Source organism: Sphaerodactylus townsendi, linkage group LG03 (assembly GCF_021028975.2).
Source record: "Sphaerodactylus townsendi isolate TG3544 linkage group LG03, MPM_Stown_v2.3, whole genome shotgun sequence".
In the NCBI taxonomy this organism is placed as follows: Eukaryota; Metazoa; Chordata; class Lepidosauria; order Squamata; family Sphaerodactylidae; genus Sphaerodactylus; species Sphaerodactylus townsendi.
Window position 1 is genome coordinate 40,486,809 of NC_059427.1, and position 23,508 is coordinate 40,510,316.

General features: G+C 42.7%; 1 protein-coding gene across 5 annotated transcripts in view; it reads left to right on the plus strand.

Moving 5' to 3' along the window:
• Positions 1-212: 212 nt before the first annotated feature.
• Positions 213-23,508, plus strand: part of LOC125428294 (contactin-4) — a 679,975-nt gene continuing 656,679 nt past the window's right edge. For 4 of the 5 annotated variants that reach the window (XM_048488126.1, XM_048488125.1, XM_048488131.1 and 1 more), the window contains exon 1: positions 213-651. The gene's annotated coding sequence lies outside the window, so the exon portion shown is untranslated. Of the gene's footprint in view, positions 652-1,244; positions 1,294-23,508 lie in introns of those variants that run through there. The other variant, XM_048488127.1, reaches the window with a different exon arrangement.

A 23,508-nucleotide genomic window follows, 5' to 3' on the forward strand; every position in this document is an offset into this window, starting at 1 on the left:
GGGGAGCGCCTGCCTGCCTCTGCCTTGCGTAGCAGACTCCGGGCGCGTGTACAACCCTGAGGAAAATCGATTAGCCCCTCTTTGGCCGGCGCCAATCTTTCCCCCCAAACAGCATGCCCGGGCTGCAGCTCGCGCCGGCACGTGCCTTTACACAGCCGAAGCCCCGCCCCGAGGAATCCCTCCTCGCTCCAAAGAACCCGCGCGGCTTCTTCCCTTCGCCCAAATCTGCATCGCAGGACAAGCGAAGGAGAAAACGAGAGCGAGCGAGATAGAGAGAGGCGGAGGCATCCCGAACAGCGGCGACGTTTCTTTTAATTCGGTCTCCCCCTTGCCTCCCCGAGGCGTCGATTGGAGAGGGTGGGGTTTCCTCCGAGGCCACCAGGCGGTCCCCAAACCTCCCCGACGCTCGGCGTTGCAGCTCGGCTCGGCGCGCGCAGCCCGCCCTGGAAAGGCGAGACTCGAGTTCGGGGTTTTGTGGTCGTGATCCTTGTTAAAGGAGTGCAGCTGAGTCGCCTCGGCAAAAGCGGATCCGCGGCTGCCTCTCTGTCTAGCTGGCTGGTTTGCTTGCTTGCTTGCTTGCTCTAAGTCTGGGGAATCTGCCTGCACCGGCTTGGCGGGCGCCTCTTCCCTTCGCCGGCGTCTCCTGCCACGGTAAGGCTGGGCTTGGGTGGCGCGTCCCGGAGTGCACGGTATGGGGGGTGGGGTGGTTGAAGAAAAGAGCGGGAAAAAAGAAAGGCGGCTTTTTGGGTGTGCTTCTTGGAGGGCTTGCTGGGGCGTGGGGGAGTCGGTTGCAGAGAGGGAGGCAACAGCGCTCTCCAGAAGGGGAAGCAGGGAGAAGCTTGCCCGCCAGGCAATTACGGGCAGCCCCTGCGCCAACTCAATCCCACCCCGGCTCTTTCCCTCTGCACAGAAAAGCATCTATATCTAACCCTCTCTTCGCGCATCATAAACCCCCCCCCCTATTTTTTAAAAATTGGGATGCCTGATTTGACTCTCAAATCGTAGATTCCCTTGCATGGGTGGCGAAACCACCCGGGCTGTTCTTCTGTCTGTCTGGCGCTTTCCAACTATGCACTGTTATGCCGCGTTGCCTGGGGCGCGTTTGCGGGGGTCCCTCCAGATTCCCGGTCCGAGCAGACTCTTGAGCTTCATCTGCTGCTCAAAGGCGATAACTTCTCACCTGCTTCCCCCGGCTTCACCGCTTCACGTTTCCCAAACGTTGTTTTGCGGAGCACGCTTGCTTGGGCTGGAAAGCCCCTCTGAACTCAAGGGGACTGGCTTGGAATAAAACGGGTAGGAAGCGACTGGAGGGATGCTGGGATTTTCACGGACAGAGAGGATGCGAAAGGCTAATCCTAAATAGGTTTCGCGGTGAAATCGCAAGGGGGTGGGTGGGCTATGGTGAGTATACTGTTCTCTCCCCCCACACTTAAAAAATGGAAAGGGAGGGGGCAGTGAACAAAGTGAGAGATCGGTGCTTCTTCCTCTGCCACTCTCTCTTCTCTACTATTCCCACTCAGGCTATACCCAGAGGAGTCCAGATTTCGAGATTAACTTCGAGAGATAGCAGTTATCTTCCCCAGTCACCTTTGCAATAAAGCCCAGACGGCAGGAGAAAGGCGATAGGCATCAGCCTCTCTCATCTTTTCTTACACCAAATGGGATGAGAGAAAAGGAGAGGGCTGGACAGCGGCGTGGTGGATCCATTGTATACACAGGCGCTTGGTTGATAAACCCTGAAGGGATATTGCATGATCTCTTATTAATACTTCAGGGCTCGGCGCAGAGATGTTCTCCTGGGTATCTTGAAGCAAAAATGCTCATGGGCGTTTGCGGGACTGTTAAGGAACACTGTGCTGTGAGATGTCTGTGTTGGAAAAAGCCCTAGTGACAGAGGCAAGGAGTTCACATCCTTTCCCCTTAACTTTGTCGGTTTGTATTCGTGAAACTGAGTCAAACCAGTGTTCTAGCCTGGCTTTGTTGAATGCAGGGTGAACCTAGTCAAGAAGAAGGGAAAGAGAACCAGCCATACCTGTGACTGTGAGGAGGAGACAAGAGAAGCTTTTTGGTTATCTAGTGCAAATGGCTGTGCAACTTTTGCTGTATGCAAACAAGTGTGCTTGTGTTTTTCTTCTGCTATTAATATCCTCGCTTCCAGAGGGAGGCGGTTAGATGTGTTGCAAACAACATAATGCAGCATATTGTGTCACTTATCCTAGACAGGGATGGCTTGCTCACTAAACTACAAATGAAATGGTGCTGCTTGCATAACAAGTGGGCATAGTTAGCATCTTACATACTGATTTTCACGTCCCCTGAATGAAAGCAGGCGTGCGGTTGCTGCAGTTCATTAGATGAAAGAGGCAAGGATGTATTACAGTCACGATGACGTTTTGTTCTGCAAACGAATGAAAGTATATTTCCTTTGGAGTTGCATCTTAGTTTTTGAACTCGTTTTTTAAAGGATCTGTGTAACACTAAAAGTGTTTTGATTGTTCTTGATGAAGTATATGTGCAAAATGTTGTTAAAACAGCTGCAAGACTTTAATGAAATCAGTACTTTTAATAACACAAACTCTCCTGTCCTGAGTAGCATCTGGAGTGCGCAGTTCTAGCAGCGTACTTTTTACTTGTTGGGATTGTGAACACACTTGCTGGTCTCAGTGATTTTTAGAGGGGCATACTTTCAGGTAAGGGTGAAGAGTCAGTAGACATTCTAAACTGTGATGAAAGTGATTCTGAAGTTCTTCTGTGTTAGATTTCTCTTGTTTCCACCACAGTAAGAATATCCGTGTCTTACTCCTGAGTTTAATTACTTAGAATTTCAATATTAATTTAAAGACCAACATTAATTGGATTCACATAGTATTTCTTTGTTGTTGTATCTGTATGGTATAAACATTTGCAAATGATTTGGACACCAATTAAATAGTTCTTGCCATGCTACCATTACTATTAACTGTTGTCACAAAAGTTTACATAATCAAAATTTCTTCAGGGTTTGTTTTTTGTGGTGCAGCAACAGTTGCTGTGGTCTATGACGGTATTTCCATGGCTGAAGTTGGTTACAAACCATACTTGGTAAGGGAATAATAGTTATGTTAACTACCCTACTAACAATACTTAGCCAAATTATTGCACCTAAACCATATTAAAGCTAGCATGGTAAGTAGTGGTGCTCATTCAAATAATGCTCTTTTCCCACTTGTTATTCCTTATGCTTCTAACTGCCTCCTTCAGATCCATTTGGAAAGTGTTCTGTGAAGCTTTGACCCAATCCCATAGTCTCCTTCCTATCATGATATGAATCCTAATCATGGGCAGTTGTAATGAAGGCAAATCCTTTCTGTATTTGTCCCATCCCATGCTCTCCTCTCTTCGTGTCTCATGCCAGTCACTACATTGTACCCGCCTTGAGATAGGGATCTTTTTTCTTTTACTCTGTAAATCTCTGTGCACACTGATGACACTATATGAATAGCGATAAAGAAACACAGTCTCATTAAAATCAGGGGGACCTTCCAAAGTATAAGTTTACTGTAAGAGTATATTAGTAAGAACCACTTGTAGAAGCAGAAAATAAATTGTGTATGCCTACACTTCACCTAGATATAGGCAGTGGAATTAGGCCAGGTGTGAACTGATGACATGCAGTTGTAGGGCTCAACTATAAGCTATAGTTGAAATAATTAAAAAGGTCTGCCAGGTGTAAGCATGCTGTCAGAATTGTGCTATCAAACTTCTGCATTAGACAGATGTTCAGTAGTATTTGGTAATATCAGTGGTCGCTCATCTACAATTTGGTCTCTTGACTGTGTCCACACTCAAGTGCTCTTCTGAAGGTGGTATTAATATCATAGAGCAGTAGCAGAGTAATAGTATGCTCCTGTACATGCTTACCTGGGACTAAACCAAGCTGAGTACCACGGGACTTGCTTCAGAGTAAACCTTTGTAGGGTTGCAGAATAAATGTGTTTCTCATTGCAAACATTTTAAACATTAATAGGGATGGTTTAATATCTTGTTTGCATTCTCAAGTGTTGTATAATGATGTAATAGATTGCCTTGAAGAAAAGTAGATTCCTTATTTATCAACATTTTCGGTATAGGTTATTTTAGTTGTTCATCATGTACATAGCCGCAATCCCCTGCAATCTTTGGCTGCAACCCTCTGCTTTCAGGAGACAATAATCCTCCTCTTTCATTATATGGCGTCTGTCTGTGAATGTGCTAATATTCTACCTATGCTCTTTAAGCATTTTATAGGGTAATGGAAGGCCTGATCCTATGCCAATTAAAAAGTTCCCATTGACTCTGCATTTGCTTGAGCGCTGGAGAAATATTCATATGTACAACTTTTGCAAGATGGACAGAATTATGTTCTAGTTAGCTTGATGTTGGTAAATAATGTATTGCTGATGCCTTAAAATAGTCTGAACGGAAGAAGTGCTTGCTAGTGCTGTCCAGCCTTTCCAGGCCTGTGGCCAACAGTATTGAGCATGGCCTTTTGGACCCTTGAGCAAGGATATTGAGCAAAATTCCCTCGTAGCAGCCGTAGTCTGTCTGTTTACAAGATTAGTCAAACAGTTTTATTTCTGGAAGGCAAAGAAAAGTGAAGTTGCCAAAAGAAAATAAGTAAGTTCCCAAGGCTGTCTCTCCCCTCCCTCCTCCCACAAAGTCAGTCAGTACAAAAAAAATACCTTCCTGCAAAGGAATAGGGTACTTGTTGCTTAATTCAAACTTCAAAATTTTGAATTGAGGTTTTAATTTAAAATACCTTTGTGGTGGTACATCATGATGTTACTTTCAGTTTCCTGGTAAGGGTTTACAGGATTTGATTTTAGGAATGTTCATTCTATTTCTTAGCCTGCATTTCTGTTGTTGGATTTAAATGTATTGTGAGGTTTGACACCAGTAACTTTAAAACCCTCGTTCATCATCCCTTGTGTTAGACATAAATTATCAGTTCATCCTAAAGTAGTATATACTGCAGTTATGGGATAATCTGGTATTTTAAGATCAAATTGATTCCAGTGCATCGATCTGAATTTTAGATCTATTTTCAATGAGTGAAAACACAATAATGTATAAAAGAGGGAAAACATGAAGTTACAAAATCATCAAGAATGAAGCTGTACACTCTTCTGGCCACTCCAACTATGAATACTATAATTTTAGCATGTAACTTGTTCTGTTTCTTTAATCTTTTTCCCCCCTAACAATAACCCTTGCGGCATAGGTTGTCATCTTCCCATTTTACAAATGGGCAACTAAGACTGAAAAATAACTTGCCTGAGGCAGATTGAAGTTCACAGTGCTGAATCTAGTAAACTACTAGTATACTACTCTGCTCTTACTTACCTCTTCACATAACAGTCCATTTCTTAATTTGTTCTGTATGTGTGTGCATCTAAGGTACAGGTTATTTTCTGTATTGTAGTTGTCTGTTTCTGGGAGGAGTGCCAGTGTGTTTTGCACATCCCTGTGTCTGAGCCCCTTCTTACGGTTGTTAGTGATGCTTAGTTGGGGTTGAAAGTCTCTGATTGTTGTTGTTGGATGCAAAATAGCATGGAAACAAGATAGTGACAAAGGGACCACATTCACAGCACTGTTGGGAAGTTGATGAATTAAGGTCATTTAAAAGAGACTGAATGTTTAGCTGATTTGTTAGACTCTAGTTTAAATATAAATGTCTGTGAGTCTTGTAGTACTATCTGGCTTGTCTGCAGAGCAGACCACCTACATTTGTTGTGTGGGTAGCAGCCTATCTTTGATCCCTGTACTGACTTGTAGGAGGCAGAACAGCCTGAAATCTTTGTTGAAGAACAGTCCCCCAGGAAAACATGATAAGAAAAGGAAGACAAGTTTGGATTTATAGTCCACTTTTCTCAACTGCAATGAGTCTCAGAGTGGCTTACAAACTCCTTCCCTTCCTCTCCCCACAACAGGTACCTTGTAAAGTTGGTGAGGTAGGTGGGACTGAGAGAGTTCAAAGAGAACTGTGACAAGCCCAGCAGGCTTAATGCGTAGGAGCAGGGAAACAAATCCTGGTCACCATATTAGAGTCATGTGGAAGAGGGGGGAATCAAACCTTGGTTCTTCAGATTAGAGTCTACCTGCTCGTAACCGTTATACTATGCTGGAAACTCTGGAACTACAGAGGGTGCCTCTGCTCCCAAATGTGTATGAAATTTCTGTGCACACTTAATAGTTTTAATGTGGGGTCATGGTGTTCTTTACCTTACTGTTGTGCGACATTACAGTGGCAGCTGAGCCATGTGTGGAAGTTTCTATTACATCGCTGTTATCTCTGTTGCTCCTTAAGCATTGGCTTTGACTGTTCTACTAAAACTTGTCATATATGCCTGTAAAAGGACTCCTGTACCATTAAAAGGTTGCATAGAGAAGGTAACTTCACCAGCTGCCCCTTTTCCCATTTAACGGACAATCCAGTGGTCCAGCTGAAGGTGATCACTGCCATGACAGTGTTTACACTGGTGTAAATTTGATGGCATTTTTTTGCTGCTCTGTAAATAAAAAGAAAAACATCATTTTGATCAGAGGTCATTCATTACAATGCCATCAGAATGCATGACTCACATTAATGCATGGTGCTGACACTCCCCATATTTCCCATGTGTGGAAGAAGCTAGTCCCTATATGGTAATGTAGCATACCTGTTAGTCAGACATAAGAACATAAGAAGAACATAAGAACAAGCCAGCTGGATCAGACCAGAGTCCATCTAGTCCAGCTCTCTGCTACTCGCAGTGGCCCACCAGGTGCCTTTGGGAGTTCACATGTAGGATGTGAAAGCAATGGCCTCTCAAGTGCTGTTGCTCCCGAGCACCTGGACTGTTAAGGCATTTGCAATCTCAGATCAAAGAGGATCAAGATTGGTAATGGCAACCTAATCGACTTCTCCGCCATAGCTCCGTCCAAGCCCCTTTCAAAGCTATCCAGCTGAGTGGCCATCACCACCTCCTGTGGCAGCATATTCCAAACACCAATCACACGTTGCGTGAAGAAGTGTTTCCTTTTATTAGTTCTAATTCTTCCCCCCAGCATTTTCAATGAATGCCCCCTGGTTCTAGTATTGTGAGAAAGAGAGAAAAATTTCTCTCTGTCAACATTTTCTACCCCATGCATAATTTTATAGACTTCAATCATATCCCCCCTCAGACGTCTCCTCTCCAAACTAAAGAGTCCCAAACTCTGCAGCCTTTCCTCATAAGGAAGGTGCTCCAGGAACAGATGTCTAACTGACTGGCCTGTAATTTCCCGGGTCCCCCCTAGTTCCTTTCTTAAAGATTGGTGTGACATTGGCCATCTTCCAGTCTTCAGGGATGGAGCCTGATTTCAAGGATAAGTTGCATATTAAAGTGAGAAGATCAGCAATTTCATGCTTGAGCTCTTTAAGAACTCTTGGGTGAATGCAATCTGGGCCAGGGGATTTGGTAGCATTTAGTTTATCAATGGCTGCCAGAACTTCTTCCTTGTCTACCACTATCTTTGTTAGTTCCTCGGATTCGCCTCCTAAGAAGTTTGGTTCAGGTGCAGGAATTTTCCTCACCTCCTCTTGGGTGAAGACAGATGCAAAGAATTCATTCAGGTTCTCTGCAATCACCCTGTCATCTTTTAGCACACCCTTTGTTCCTTTGTCATCTAACTACCTACCGCCTCCCTTGCTGGCTTCCTGCTTTTGCTGTACTTGAAGAACTCTTTGTTGCTGCTTTTGATGTTCACAGCCATGCCTTCCTCATAATCCTTTTTTGCCTCCATTCCCCCTACCTTGCTTCTCTTTTGCCACCATTTGTGTTCTCTCTGGTATTCTTTATCAGTTAAGTTGGACTTCCATTTTCTAAAAGACATCTTTTTTTTCCTAATAATTTCCTCAACCTCTCTTGTTAACCATGGTGGCTTTCTTTTGGACTGGGCGCTGCCTTTCCTAACCTGTGGAACACATTCCAGCTGAGCTTTTAAGATCAGGCTTTTAAATAACCTCCAAGCATCTTGGACATTTTTGACTCTCTTGATTTTCCCTTTCAGCTTCCCAAGCACTATCCCCCCTATCTTTGAGAAATTTCCCTTTCTGAAGGCAAATGTAATTCACATTTTAGTAGTTGTCATGTTCGTGATGCAGAGATACTGGAATTCGACAGCATTGTGGTCTCTGTTCCCTATCGGCTCAACAACACTGACTTCTCAGCACCAGGTCCTGGGTCCCACATAGAATTAGATCTAGGATCACATCTCCCCTGGTTGGTTCTACAACCATCTGCTCTAAGCCACAGTCATTTAGCATATCCAGGAATGTTCTCTCCTTACTTCATGACCTGAACATGCATTTTTCCAGTTTATATAGATAGTTAAAATCACTTCCATTACCAATGCATACATTTTGCTTTTGTTGGCCTCTCTAATTTCTTTTTCCATCTCTGTGAATCCTCTTGTATGCTTTGGTCAGGGACTCCATAATATATTCCTAATGTTAAACCATGCTTCACCCCTGGTATTGATATCCACAGTGCTTCCTGTAGAGGAATCAGCTCCCCCTGCATTGTCTATTTTATGTGACACTATGCTCTCTTTGATGTAGAGGGCCATCTGCACCCCCAACACGCCTCTGTCCTATCCTTCCTGTAGAGCTTCTGTAACCTGGGATAACAGCATCCCACTGGTTCTCCTCATTCCACCATGTCTCAGATGCCCACTATATCAATGTCCCTCCTTCAAAACTCTGTACTCTAGCTCCCCCATTTTAGGGCTCTAACGCTTCTACTATTAGCACAGACACATTTGTATACTCTGGTTTCTGTCCCTAACCTGGGATTTATGTGTTTTGCCCTCTAGCCTTTTGTAGACACTATCAATTTTACCATATTGCTGTGCTCCTCACTTGTATATGTGGTTGATTTAGAAAAACCTCCTTCTCTGTCTGCATCCCCATGGACTCTGTATCTTCAAACCGAAGTCACCTCAGCTCCTGGGTCAGCTTTCCCCCAGGGATCAGTTTTAAAAGCTGTTCTGCCACCTTTTTAATCGTTGAGCGCCAGCAGCCTCCTGGTTCCTCTTTGGTTAAGATGAAGCCCGTCCCCTTTGTACAGGCCTGCCTTATCCCGTAAGGTTCCCCAGTTCCCTGACTTAATCTGAAACCCTCTGCCTTGCACCACCTTCTCATCCACGCATTGAGACTCTGTATCTCCGCTTGCCTAGCTCGCCTCTAAGGAACGGGAAGCATTTCAGAGAATGCCACCTTGGGGGTCCTGGATTTTAACCTGTTTCCTAGCAGCCTAAATTTAGCTTCCAGGAACCTCCCCGGCTACATTTCCCAATGTCATTGGAAAAGCTAATGTGGACTACAACTGCTGACTCCACCCCAGCACTGTCTAACAGCCTATCTAGGACGAAGCTGGGACATCCTCAACCTTCGAACTCAAGACCAGGTAAGTCACCATGCGGTCATCAATGCCTCTGTCACAAACCCAACTCTCTATATTCCTGATGATCGGAATCACCCACTACAAGGAGCCCCCCACACCCCTGAGGGGTACCCTCAGTGCGCAGAGGATATCTGACCACTAGCTAAGCGAAGGGGTCCCATCTAAGGGAACATCTTCCCCCACCTCAGACTCACACCCTCTGTCACCAAGACTATCATTCTCCATGACATCTGAAGAGATGTCACCTTGGGAGTGGGCCCCGGCTGCAAGGAAATCCTGAAAGCCTTGTTTGTTGCCCTCTCTGCCTCTCTCTAGCTTCTCCAGGTCTGCCACCTTGGCTTCAAGAGAACGGACATCGCCCTTGGAGTGCCAGGAGCTCATTGCAGGCGTAGGGCACACTCCACGACTTCTGGCCTAGTGGCAGATAGTCATACATGTGACACTCAGTGTAAAACACTGGAAAGCCTCTATCCCCCTGCTGGCTTCCCTCTGCCTTCATATCTGATTTTTGTTTAGATATTTAGATATATTAAACTTTTTTAGTCAGTGCCCCTTGGAGCTATCTGTACCTACTATCCCTCAAGAAGTGTCCTTATTAATTTTTTAAAAAAAGAAAAGAAATTGCGCGTGCCGCTAGGCGCGCGCCGCTGGTTCCAGAGACTGAACTAAAGACTGAATGACTCACCTCAGGAGCCCCACCTTTAGCAGCCCAGGACAAAGAGTAACCTCTGTTAACCCCTGTTAAGCCCCACCTCCAGCAGTCTCAGCTCTTAGCAACCTTACAAGGAGAAAAAGAGATAACCCCTGCAAACCCCTGTTAAAAATACACTGTTTTAAAAGATGTGGCTTTGAGAAAAGCCCTCCAAAATGAACACCAGAGTCACTCTGCTCTTCCTGGCCCAGTTGCCTTGTCCACTGCTGCTCCAGACGACTGACACATGACATCACCGTGTGCTATGTACTTGAAGAACTTTATCTCCCAAAATGAACCCATGTGTGACGGACACCCCCTTCAACCTACATCATCAAGGCAGGGAAACTACTTACTCTTATTTTTCCCACCCTTTCCCCTTCAGGGGCTGTAAAGCTTCAGAAATAAGGTCGAGTTTGTATGAAAGCACTTTCCTTCACCCTGTTACCAGAAGGCGAAGGATGTCTGTTGACTTTTATTTTTATTTTATTTAAACAAGAACACAGATTTATTTAACTGACAGAGGACGTGTGTGCTTTAAGCACAGTGCTCAAGGGCAAGACAGAATTTCACACTGACTGGCACTACTTTCCTCAGAGGTAGTGTTTTGTCTCAGCAAAGGCAGATGTTCATGTTCATGTTCGGGTCTCAAAATTCCAAAACTTGGAGATGGTTGGATGATGCATATAAGGCAAGAGGAATATGTTGACGCTGTTCACAAGAGAGCTTGGCACAAAGACTTAAGATTACTTGGTTCAGTTTAGCTTAGATGTTAGAGATATTGTTTCATAAGCTGGTACAGTTCCTTTAAGTTTACAGATGGGTCTGGCTAATGGATTTCCCTCACACTCAGTGTCTAACTCAGGCTGACACTTAACATTGTGCCCGCACAAGCCACACACAGTTGGATAACCTTCAAAATAAACACAAAACTCTCTTCAGAGGAAAACAAAGCAAAATCCCATGCAGCAGACTTTGTGGTCTCTACAAGACTTTTTCCAACTTCTGGAAGATTTCTCCTGACACTGATTATATCTATAGCTGTAAGCCTGAACTCCTCAATAACCTAACTATTAGATCTCCTAGTCTCTCTGTGTGTAAATAGGTGTGTTAGTATGTGTGTGTGTGCTTTAACCACAGTGCTCAAGGGCAAGACAGAATTTCACACTGACTGGCACTACTTTCCTCAGAGGTAATGTTTTGTCTCAGCAAAGGCAGATACCTGTTCAGGTTAGGGTCTCAAAATTCCAAGGGCCTCACAGAATGTTCTCCTCCCTCTGCATAACAGTTTCTTGCCCAAACAGAATGCAGGAGGCCAAAGCCACTCACCCTATTCCTAGGCCTTTCTTGCTTCACTATGAAGGTTAACAGTAAGTTTGCTTTAACAGAATTAAAATCACCTTTTCCTTGCAGTCCATCACACCATGTGTCAACTTAGCTCAGCACACCAGCACCTGTTGGTTATTTCAAATACTTCACAGGTATGTTCCATTGCTGCCTGCTTGTGGGCTTTCTCTGTACCCACTCCAGCCCTGTGCAATACCTCAAGATTTTAGAACGACCCTGTTTCTTCTGCAATTTCGCAAGGGCTGTAAGCTCTTATTAAAGGTTTCTTCAGAATTTCTGGGTGGTTTCTGTAATCAGTTGGTTTGTAGCAGCAGGAGTCATTTATAGGGTTTATTCCTCTTGTGGTTTATTTGGATTTACCATCCCTGGAACCCCACTATGTGAGAAAGGTGTGCTTAATTCCTGACTCCTGCAAATTGCTATGAAGAAAAACCTACAGTAAAAACAGGCAGAAAGTATCTGGGTTGCCCCCCTCATGAAGCAAGGTCTGCCACCACTAATTTCCCACACTAAAATGGGCAGACCCCAGCATTTTGAGTAACACGGCCTCCAGAGGTCTCTTGCCTTCAAAACTATATGGGGCCACCAAAAGTCAACTGTGACTTGATGGCCTAATAACAAATCCCATTAAAAGAACAGGACATTATTTATCCAGGAAGCTGGCAACCATATCCAGTGTGGATAGCAACATTTTCTGTAACAAGGGACTTTTCTGGAAACCTTTAAGTCTCCAGATAGTGTTAAGAGCATAAGACTGCATCCTGTGTTTACTGAAGAAGCTATATTTGGTAACTTATGTTTATGTTTTAGATTTACAGTGCAATCCTAAACAGAGTTACACCATTCTAATGCCACTGAGGTCAGGGGGATCAGGAGTACTCTCAGGTTTGGCCCTGGTAATCCAATTTCAGATTACTTTTCATTTGTAGAAATGTCACAACATTGCCACCCTAACTTTCAGTTAGCAAATAATTCATTTTCAGCAACCAGATTTCTTTCTATTAAGAGTTTTGCATCACTCAGCAGGTATTTTTTTTGTCACTAAACACTTTATAATATAGGAATAACAGAAATTTCTATGCTAAGAACATGTTTTCTATTTCTAGAAGTCTTAGTTGATTGCAGCACCTTTTAAATTGCATTTTTGAATTTGAACTTTGATAAATTACTAATTTATATTACCATATTACTACAAGTACAGTTTATAGATTTGGTAGTGCAGGAAATGTAAGTAGGGCTGTCAGTGTGTGCTTTATGAAACTAACAGTAATCCTGGAGGCGCTTGGAAACTTCTGCAAGTGTCTTTGCTGGGCATATCTCATGCAACAGACATTTCTATAGCAATAATGATCACCAACATGTAGCAGGAAGCATGTAACATTCACCCAGAGTCAAGGTTTGATTGTAATTGAGGCAAATTGCAAGGAGTATGCACTTCAGGCATTGCTACTATCTGTTGTGTTAAATAGACTGTCATAAAGGGCAGGAAATAAATTTAAATAATAAATTAAACAAATAAATAAATAGAAATATAAACATAAATATCTTTCTGCTCTTGACTCATTGATTATGAGCTCATTGATTACAAGCTCACCTATAACTCACCTAAATGTGTAATGTGCTGATTTTATTACCATCTACATACATCCCATGTTTCATTTCATTAGTGACCATTTTCCCAGTTAATAGATAGACCATTGTATACAAGATGGTGGAAAGAAATGTCTGACGATAGAATGGGCTATACTTCTAGCCCACAAGATGGTTGCTGCTGTAACTCAAAATTGATTGGCTTGAGTTACTTTTTAGTGCTGTTCCCTGTGATTGGCAGTTTCCCTCTCATTAGTTAAAAAAGCCCACTTCCTGAAGTACCGGTGTGACAGATTAGGCTCTTATGGGATTAATTTTCAAAGGTGCAGTTAGCCCGAGCAAAACACCACATTAACAGACAGCGCGCAACTTGATTGGCTAGGCTGTAATGCTGTAGCTGGTAGCTACAGATAGGGTGCTCTGTCTGCTATAAAAGGAGGAAGAGCCCCTCGGGGATGGGGCGGTATAAAAATCTAATAAAATAAATAATAATAATAATAATAATAAATAAGAAGCCTGCCAGTGTTACGTGGGGGGGATTGAGTCTGTGTGGAGAGACACGCAGATTCAGGAATCAGACACAGATCGTGTCAGCTCACAGTGCCTTCAGTCTGGAGATTGTGTCTAGTGGCAGTGAGGCCAGTGAGAGATAGGGAGAGGAAGGTTAGGTGACCAGATTCCTCTAATCTCAGACTGTCAGGGAGGAACAGTGGTTGTTATAGGCTAGATAGCCTGGATCTCTGGAATAGGAAAACTTCATGTAAGGGACCTCCTAAAGTCAGTGACCATTCTCTTTGGGTGATAAAGGGCGGGTGACCTAGGAGCGTGCTTGACTGCGGGTGGAAAGTTTTCCCTCAAGAGGCACCTGTGGGTGAATAAGTCTGTTCTGAAAACTGTGCTGTAACGTCTGAGAAAGAATTAACTACCTGTGAAACCGAAGTGCTTTTGAAACCTCTCTGTTCCATCTGAGAAGCTAAACCAGTCAGTAAATAAAATTTAGTTTTGTTTTAAACTTTACCAAGTGCCTGTACACTTTAAAAATCCATCCCCCGAAAATGCTTGATATTCTCTATGAGGCAGCTGATACCACTCCTTATCCAAGTGGGAGAAAGCATGCCTTAGACTAAGAACTGCAGACAAGAACTGTGTGAGAGTATGAAGCCTGACCCATAGAATGCCCTTAGTTCTGGCATCTGCGTCTTGGAATGTTATGCAGCAGCAGCTTTTAGGGTCAAATCCAGGGGTTCCCAAGAGGAAGGAACAGCTCTTCGGAGTGGGAATTAGCATGTTAACTTTGAGAAGGTTGCATGGGCAACTGACCCCTTAAAAGGGGCTCAGGAGGTCCTAAGCAGTATAGAAATCTTTTGAAGTCTTCATTTTTACCCTGTTCTGCCTGCTTTTATTAGTTTTGATTCAGGCTTTTTAAAGGGAGGGGAGCTTTTCTCTGCAGATGGGCAAGAACTTCCTAGGGCCCTGGGTCAGTTGTTGATGGCAGAAATTAGTAATTGCAGTGTAGGGAAGGTGGTCATTCTAAAAGTATTGTATGTTACCTCTCTAAGCATCAATTTAAAGTCTAAAGGGGATGTCAAGCTCAGAATGTCAGTGCTTCAGTGACTATGTACTGGGATAGGAAAATCTCTTGAAGCTGTCATAAGTCTTGACCCAAAGACACCTTTCAGACACCTGTTAGTATTTGGTGAGGAGGATTGTAAATGTTCCTGAAGACTGTTCTGGAGTTTAGGGCCAGGGTGGAGTTTAGGGCCAGATGTTTAAAGATAATTACATAGGAGGTACCTGTCAACTGAGTATCCCCCTTAATTATTACCCACACTGTGTTCGAGTTGTCTAGTTAATTATTTTGCATGTTGTAGATCCATTGTATTCAGTGAAGTTGTGACCTCTTTATTATCCAAGAACTTGTGTTGATTCTCTTTATTCTGTATCCATTTGCAGCGTACACATCAGCAGGTGTAAACTAGATTCTAATTAGGGATGATTAAAAGTCACATGTTCTCCTTTGGGATCACAGAAGTCTGACCCATTTAAGCTTTGTTAAATCTGCATGTTCAGAACTTTTTCTGTCTTCCGTCTCTCCGGGATTACAGCTGTTATACTGCTTAGAAAAATCTGCCCTTGTACCCTCTTGCTTTACTGTAGTGGATTGTAGCTTTATTCCATTTGGTCTAGTTGAAATCACACTAACTGTAGTTTCACCTAAACTTCTGTTCTGTTGTAGAGGTGTGAAACTGTCAGTTGTTCTTGAATTGCCTGTAGAGAATTCAACTCTGACTACATTTCAGAGATTGTTGAATGGCTTTTAGCAAATAATAACCGATTCTACAATTCTTTTCTGTTGGCCACTGATGTAGAAGTTTAAAACTTAATTTTTTCAAAGGCTGAATCACTTACATTCTAGCCTTTCAAATACATTTTCAATAATCAGCTGCTGGCTTTGAAACCATCAATTGCTTAATAGAAAAAAACACATTGCGAATGGAAGGAAACATGTTAGATTTTAATAGTTAAGCGTGACCTCTTAACTTGTATGAGATTGTTTAATTGTGCAGCTACATAATGCCCTCTGCTGCACACATAAGCAAGGAAAGAAGAATCTCATAGTAGGAAAGAAAATACATTAGCATCTGCCCCATTATTTTTTAAAAGAAACAAGGTTTCAAACCAAATCTTGATGTATTCATGCAAATAACATTTTGCAGGAGATTGGTAATTTGAACACGCTAATCACTTTGAATTACAATATTTTTCATTATTTTTAGCATATTTGAATGACCACTTTCATTTTTCCATACCTGCATCTAATCTAGGATTTTTTCTAGCTTTGTAATTAACTTGACAAAGGTATTTAGTTTCTTTAAAGCAGTTTTTGGCTTTTGATTTTTATTTGGAATACACACAGCCAGGTTTTATTTTTTTTTATCACATATAATGCTGGAACTTGCATGGATGTGTGACTGCAATTCATTTCCACTAGTGGGGAGCATGATAAAGAGGGCTCATATTCCATCCCCCCCTTCTGTTTTCTTCCTTTCAAGCCTCTCTACATGCTACAAATTAGAGCTTAAACACATATTTCTTTAGAGAAGCCACTTTCTTTAGAGAAGCCACTGTTTGCATTTCTTTCCCATAGGTGTGGTACCATTTCATTTGCTCCCCGCACAGTTGGGTCTGCCCCTTACACAATGTGTGTGGGGTAAACGTGCTGGCATGGCCTTGCACCACTCCCTGTGTGCCTTTGCACTCCCCCCCACATCTGAACGGAGGTTTAGGAATTGGTTCTCTCTATGAATCATAGCCTAATACTTATTATACATGTTGTTGCAATGTTTCCTTTCTTGGCTGATTTAAACATTACGGCTGGTTCTTGGGTTCCCACCCTAAGTTAACAATTAGGTTTGAGTTACAAGGTCTTATCAATTCCTGTGTAACTGGCGCATAATTTGAATTGTGGCTGAAGCATCTATGAAGAAGGGGCTTGTACCACTTTCATCACCTCACATGGTTAGGGGAGGGCTATCAGGCTCTTTGGAGAACCCCACAAGTATACCCATGAGTTTCTCAGGTGGACCAGATGATGTTCTGTCATCCCATTTCTGGTCAGATCAAATTTTCGTGCATGCCATAATCATGATCCGAATTAGGTACCACATGCACAGGAATTGAGAGGAACCCACAACTCATCCCTGACTGTTACAGAGGACACCATGTGGGGCTCTGGATCCAACCTGTGTACTTCATAATGTATAAATTATCCATTAGACACTTGCATTTCAAATCCTTCTTGTCATTGTTGGTTTTTTTCGGGGAGGGGATGGTTGAAGTGGGCTGCATGGGTCAGTACAGCGAACTGCCAGTCACTTCTGTCTGAAAGTTCTGTCCTGCCCCCAGCAGCTATGCATATTATCAAGGGACTGAGATGGAATTGGTTTTGTTGGTTTGTATCTGATGTACCATGTTTATAGGTTGGGTTTGTTCGTTTGTCCCTCTTACTTAAATTTTTAGTGAGTAAACACCTGTACATTGCTGTGTTTTACATCCTATTTCTGGGACTCTTGTTCAAGCAGTCTGTCATAGTACCCAGAATTGATGATATTTCAAAATGTGTTGTCATCATTCTGCAATAGAATGATGACATGATCTCATGGGTTCTGTATGGCTTGCACATGTTTAATGTAACTGAAATATCAATAGTATTGGAGAGAGGGCTAATCATTGGGGTAGTCATGTGTTTGTAGTGGTGTTCAAATAGTGTAGGAATGCCTGTTGCTTTTGGGAGTGAACACAGATTGAATCAACAATGGAAAACCTATTCCTTGCTGGACAAAAGTATGAAGACTTGTGTTCTCTCCCCCCCCCCCCCATAAACATAATTTCTGTAAGGTTCTGCTGTTCAATCAGTTTAAAATAATATTTTGCCACAAAATCAGTTTCATTGTTTTTAATCCTTTTCTCTCTTACTCTCTCTTGCATTTTGTTTTTTCCTAGTATTATTTTCACCCTGAGAGGCTGGGGTTTTTGCGTTCAGTGGAGCAACTTTTTTTAGTTGTGGACCAGCTGCAGAGTTATTAGGGATCCATGAGTGTTGCTTACTACTGGTACCTGGTTTATTTCCCTTTTTTTAGTACCAGTTTAGGTTGAGCTTTCTTTTACTCTCTTGTCTCACCTGTCCTGTCATACCTTATTGTTGGTCATTGTACTATAGTGACTCCTAACTTTGCTGTGTCAGTTATCCGTGGTTTGACTTTCTTGAAGACTTTGCATCACCCTGATTGATTAGACTCTCATCAGTGCATGCACACAGTTTTCTGTGATTGTTATTCACAAATTAAAAATTAGAGAGTGCATTAATGCAAATAAACTTGGGAGTAATGGTGTTGATGCCATAAGCTAAATTCATTTTATTTAAAATGATCTTTTGAGATGATTTTCATATAGAATTCGGCAGTGTACTACTTGTGATGAAAAGAAGTGAACTTTTAGTTTGACATGTCGCTAGTAATTGTAGATATAAGTTGAAAATCCAGTAGTCAAATTCTTCTAAAAACGAGGACTAGTGTATTCATGTTGACTTCAATATATTCTCAAGTCAAGTGGAAAACACAGCACAGACCTGAATTTCTGCAAAGGTCAAACTAATTTTCAGTTGTATGACAATAGGTACCGTAATCTTGCTAGCATTGGTAAGGTGATTGCAAAGCCTCTATGGGTTTCTTCCTTTACTGCCATGATTTATTTGATGGTAATTTAGAAGCCTTCAAACAACATTTTGCCATTTAATTTAGTTTAGTAGAGTTCTGAGCTATAGTTACCTGAAGCTTAGAAATCTCTGCTGATTGTTTTCTTTCAGCACAGAAAAACTGTAGAGTCCTATTCATTGAGTTAGTGAGGTATTGATTCTTAGTTTATGACCATGCCGGATAGTAAAAAAAAAATCAAGGAATTTTGGCTGCTGTTTTGCTTCACAGTTTAACATTTTATCTACCACCATGGAACTGCATTTATTGACTCTTGCCTCTGACTATAAAAATAATCCAGCTTTGCTTTATATATACTAATTCCATCACTGGATAATTTGAAACATCTCTTAGAAGTAGCAAATTTAAGAGAATGGTTCTTCACTGGCTGTGGGTAGGGTATAGGAATGGCCTGTCATGTCTCTTTTTCAGTATCCTCAGTTTCACTGTACTCAAGCAAATTGTGAAGAAGTTGCCTGTTTTCTTAGTTTTAGGTTGAGAGAAATAAATAGCATAAACAAACCTTGCTTCTGAAGCATTTTTACTAAGTCCCATGTAATGATATGAAATGCATCTTACCTTGAAGACCCCATACTCAAATCTATGTCTGTTTCCTACTTTGGGCTACCACATGGTTTGTGACATGACATGGAGTAATCTCAGAAGTAGTTCCACTAAAATTCTACATAGCTTAAAGACATTTCCTAAAGATAACAATATAGTATGGTGGTTAGGCTGTAAGAACTAAGATCCGGGAGACCCAGCTTTAAATCCCCATTCTGCCATGGAAACTTGTCAGGTGACCTTGGGCCAGTAACACGCTCATAGGTTAACCTACCTCACAGCATTGTAGTGAGGATGAAACGGAGGAGTTGAGAATGATGTGGGCCACTTTGTGTTCCTGTTGTGGAGGAAAGTGGGGTACAAATAAATAAAAAATATGATAAAAGGGAAGCATCCTGAATAAGTCTGCTGGAAGGTAATCAAATCAGTCCCCCCCATAAAATTCAGATGATGTCCTAACACTTGACTATGGTGACATACCCTTCATGCATAGAAGGATCTAGTCGACAGTCACTCTTATATAAAGCCAACTGTTTCCTTGGGAAGCAATCATCTGCATACCACCCTCTGTACCAGTAAGTGACTGGTTCATTCCGTTCACTTATCCTTTTTCATGTGTGATGCTTTGCTATATATAAATTTTTCAGTCTAGTAGTTAAATCCAAATGGGCCAGTAAGATTCAATCTTTTTGGGTCCAGTTTCAATCTAGAAGCCCACAGACTACCATAGTTAATTGCATTTTTTCTGTATAATCCTCAGATCCCAGAACTTTGTAGCAGTTTTCAGACTATCCATCTTCTGCTGCTATGCCTCATCAAAGGAAAAGCCCCAGGCATCTTCCACACATGCAGAATAATGCACTTTCAATCCACTGTCAATGCGCTTTGCAGCTGGATATTACTGTGTGGAAAGTGGATTGTGAAAGTGGATTGAAAGTGCATTATTCTGCATGTGTGGAAGGGGCCCCAGAGATCTAGATCTGTTTTGTTCTCTGTCCTTCTATTCTTTCTTCTCTCTTTGATTGCCATCTAGGATTGTCCATCACAGCATTCCTGTGTACCTTCCTTCATTTTCCTTCCTTTCTGGACTACCAAAGACTTCTACATTCTTTAGATGTTTTTATTTGAGCCTTTTAAAAGTCTTCTTTTGGTAAATTGCTTGCTGCATGCCTACGTTGGTACAGCCAGCTGGCTACACCTCCAGATGGCAAGGGGACCATGTAAAGACTGATGCTTGTTTGGCTCCCAGTCACTTGCCATTCTATGGTTTTCCCCAAGCAGTTGTCTGAGGAGGGTGTTTCATGGGGCAGCATGTGGGTTGTTTGGTGCCTGTGCCTCTGCTCCTTTGCTTGGATTTAATAAGCAAGCTGTGGCCAACATTTTCACCAAAACAAGATGGTATCAGAGGTGTAGCTGGGCCATACCGCGCCCAGTGCTCACTCTGTGTTTTCTGCCCCCCGTCTGTGGCGCCCTGCCCCCCACCCACCCCATACTTACCTTAGTTCAGCCTGGAAAAGCGGTCTGTTCACTTCAGGCTGAAAACGGCCTGGTGGGAACAACACTTTCCACGAGACCTTGGGTCTCACAAGGACTCCTGGGAAGTGTAGTTCCCACCAGGCCTTTTTCAGCCTTAAGGGAACAGGCCGCTTCTCCAGCTTGCACTGTTTCACTAAGGTAAGGGGGGGTCAGGAGGGTGCTGTGGGGGGACGCTGTGCAGGGGGGGGCAGCAGGGGGCGATTTTCTGCCCTGCCAGGCGCACACCCAGTGCAACATGTATCCCCACGCCCCTATGGATGGTATATGTGTTTTCCTTCTTAGCCCCCCTTTCCCCTTGTTCTTCTTCAGACCAGCATATTGCTTAGGTGTTGGGATGTTCATATATTAATGCATCTTACCTTGAAGTTTAAGTTTGTGTATTTTGGGGTGAATATATGACTTCGTTTATTTTTGTCTAAATAAAGATTTAAACTTGGATTGTATTTTCTTTATGTTTATTTCTGAGAGTCTCCCTATTCCCATAGTGATGTGCTACTCCAAATTTGGGACCATGGTGTACATAGACAGTGGTTCTTTAATATAATTTTATCCTAGAATAGACATGCATGCACTACCCATGGAGAGGAGATGCTCCAGACATCGAGGGCTGCACATGTATAGCCCATTTGACTAACACCCCACCTATTTTGACTGAAAGCTAAATATATGTTCAGAAATTTTAACCATTTCTTGAAAGTATGTATGGGAATTAAAATCATTCAGGTATTTTGGGTTAAGATGAAATGGGGAAAATGAGGTCATGTAATTGGTCGTGGTCCCTGCCCCCCAACTTGATCGGCTGACTTCAAGGCGGCTCATAAAGTGTGATTTGATTAAATGGTGCTGTAGTGTGAGATCTGAATGCAGGCTACCCAGTTAATTGTGGTTTGTTGGTGGTTCTCCTACCACCATTTTTCATTGTTAGACTGCATCAAGTGTTTTTTTTTCTCACATTTGGAATGATATACCGTAAGTATAGAGCAGGGGTCTTCAAACTATGGCCCTCCAGATGTTCATAGACTACAATTCTCACAAGCCCTATCACTTGGCCATGCCGGCAGGGGTTGATGGGAATTGTAGTTCCTGAACATCTGGAGGGCCATAGTTTGAAGACCCCTGGTATAGAGCACTGTGTGCATTTTGATGCCTATTTTAAACACAGGTCATTGTTATAACTGCATGTCTGGCTCTGGTTGCATTCAGTATGTGTGTGGGATAATTATAACAGAAATATGGCATGTAAGTAGGCTTATTCTTTAGTAGGAGATATGTGAAACTGCCTGGTCTAGCACTGATATTCTACTCCTTTCCTTGTATGTAGTCGTACCCACGAGGTCCCAGGGAAGAGATGACATGCGGAGATTTCATCTGGTGGAGAGAGCCAGCGAGCAGGAAGTGCGGGATCCCGTGATCCTGGCAACTCTGCCGTGCGCTCGCCCCTCACACCTTTTATTAGGGTTTCAGCAGTGTAAAGGGGAATTAGGGAACGAGGCGGGAGGTCGGGAGAGCGGGAGATCATCATGTGATGCATGATCTCATCAGACTGCTACGTGCGGGAGGAAGCATCTGTGTCTGGGTCTAATCTTCACCTGAGGGCAGGAGCCTCTTTGTCCCTTTGTATGGGACACCTGGTGACCGCGAGGCAGGCAGTTCATGACCCGTGACTCATGGGGGAGCGGGGGTTGGGGGAGCGTGTGCGCCCGGAAGGCCGTAGCCGGCACTGGCATGCCTGGCGCTCCTTCTACGGTTCTGCCGGGTTCGCGGGCTCACCCCTACACTTGTATGTTCAACTTTTGTTTATAACAATATAATGTGGCCTTTTTACTCGGGAAGAGAAAGGGCAACTTTGTTAGGATATTACAGGTGCCTGCTTCATTCAGTCAAGCAAGAGTTAACTGTTGAAGTCACATGCCTGGAATCACATGAGTTTTCTGCAAATATCTCTCTGTTTCTTCTAGAAAGAGGAGAGACAGACACACAGGCACAGACAGACTGCACAAATACCCAGGCTTGCATAGTTTGCTGTTCCTATATTTAGTGTAAATTCATTTGTTATCTAGTAAAGTTTTACCAAACAACTCACTTTCATCTCAGCTCTATTATTTACTCTGCTACTTCATTGCAATACCAACACACTTACATTTGCTTATTAAAGTTTTATTTCACGCTACCTGCAAGGAGCTCGGGACAATATACATGATTTTTCTGTCCTGTCTTATCTTCGCAACAATCATAATGAGGTTAGCTGGACTAAGAGAGAATGACCAGTCCAAGATCTTCCTGTGAGTTTTATTTGAACTTAGATTACTCCACAGTTGTAACCCGAAGTCCCCAACCTTTTCAAACTTGTGTGAGCTTTTGGAATTCTTTCATAGGATGGTGGGTGAAGCCACAAAATGACTGCTACAGGAAGTGGAGAGAAAAATAGGAAGGTTAAGGTGGGAGGTTATGGATAATTCTAATTGTTAGCTATTTCAGGCATAAACTCTGTGTAATGTAATACCTTTTAAAATTAGCATATCATTTAAAAAGATTTTGTTATATACGTATAGCTTACCTTCAGTATTGCAATACAGATGTTTGTGCTGTGGTGACAACTGCTGCCAAAGGAACTTTGAAAAAATCTTCACAGTCAATCAAATCTCAGTAGCCAGTCAGAGGCCTTTCCGGCCAAATGCTCCACCTGTCCCTGCCACCGTCCAAAAACACTCGGCAGCTACTAGGAAAGGAGTCAGAAGACGTGATGATGCCTACAGGGCCTGGGTTGGGGGACTGCCGCTCTCATCCTGCCCCACAGTGGTTTTCTAAATTCAATATCACTCTAATAGTAACTGGCTAGTTACTGTTTATGGAAGACAGTATCAGTATCATCTAGTGACATATTAGGAGCTTTTGGTATGCAGCAATAATACTGTTTAAATTTATTCAAAAGACAACAACTTGAAAATTCATCTATTGAAGGCTAAATGTGATCCAGGAATAAATGAATGTGTGGACAGTTCCTGAGTGCTCAGAAAGCAATAAGCAAGTCCTTACATTTTGGTGTTTATTGGCATAATTTCACCAGGTTGCTAGTTCTTTACTT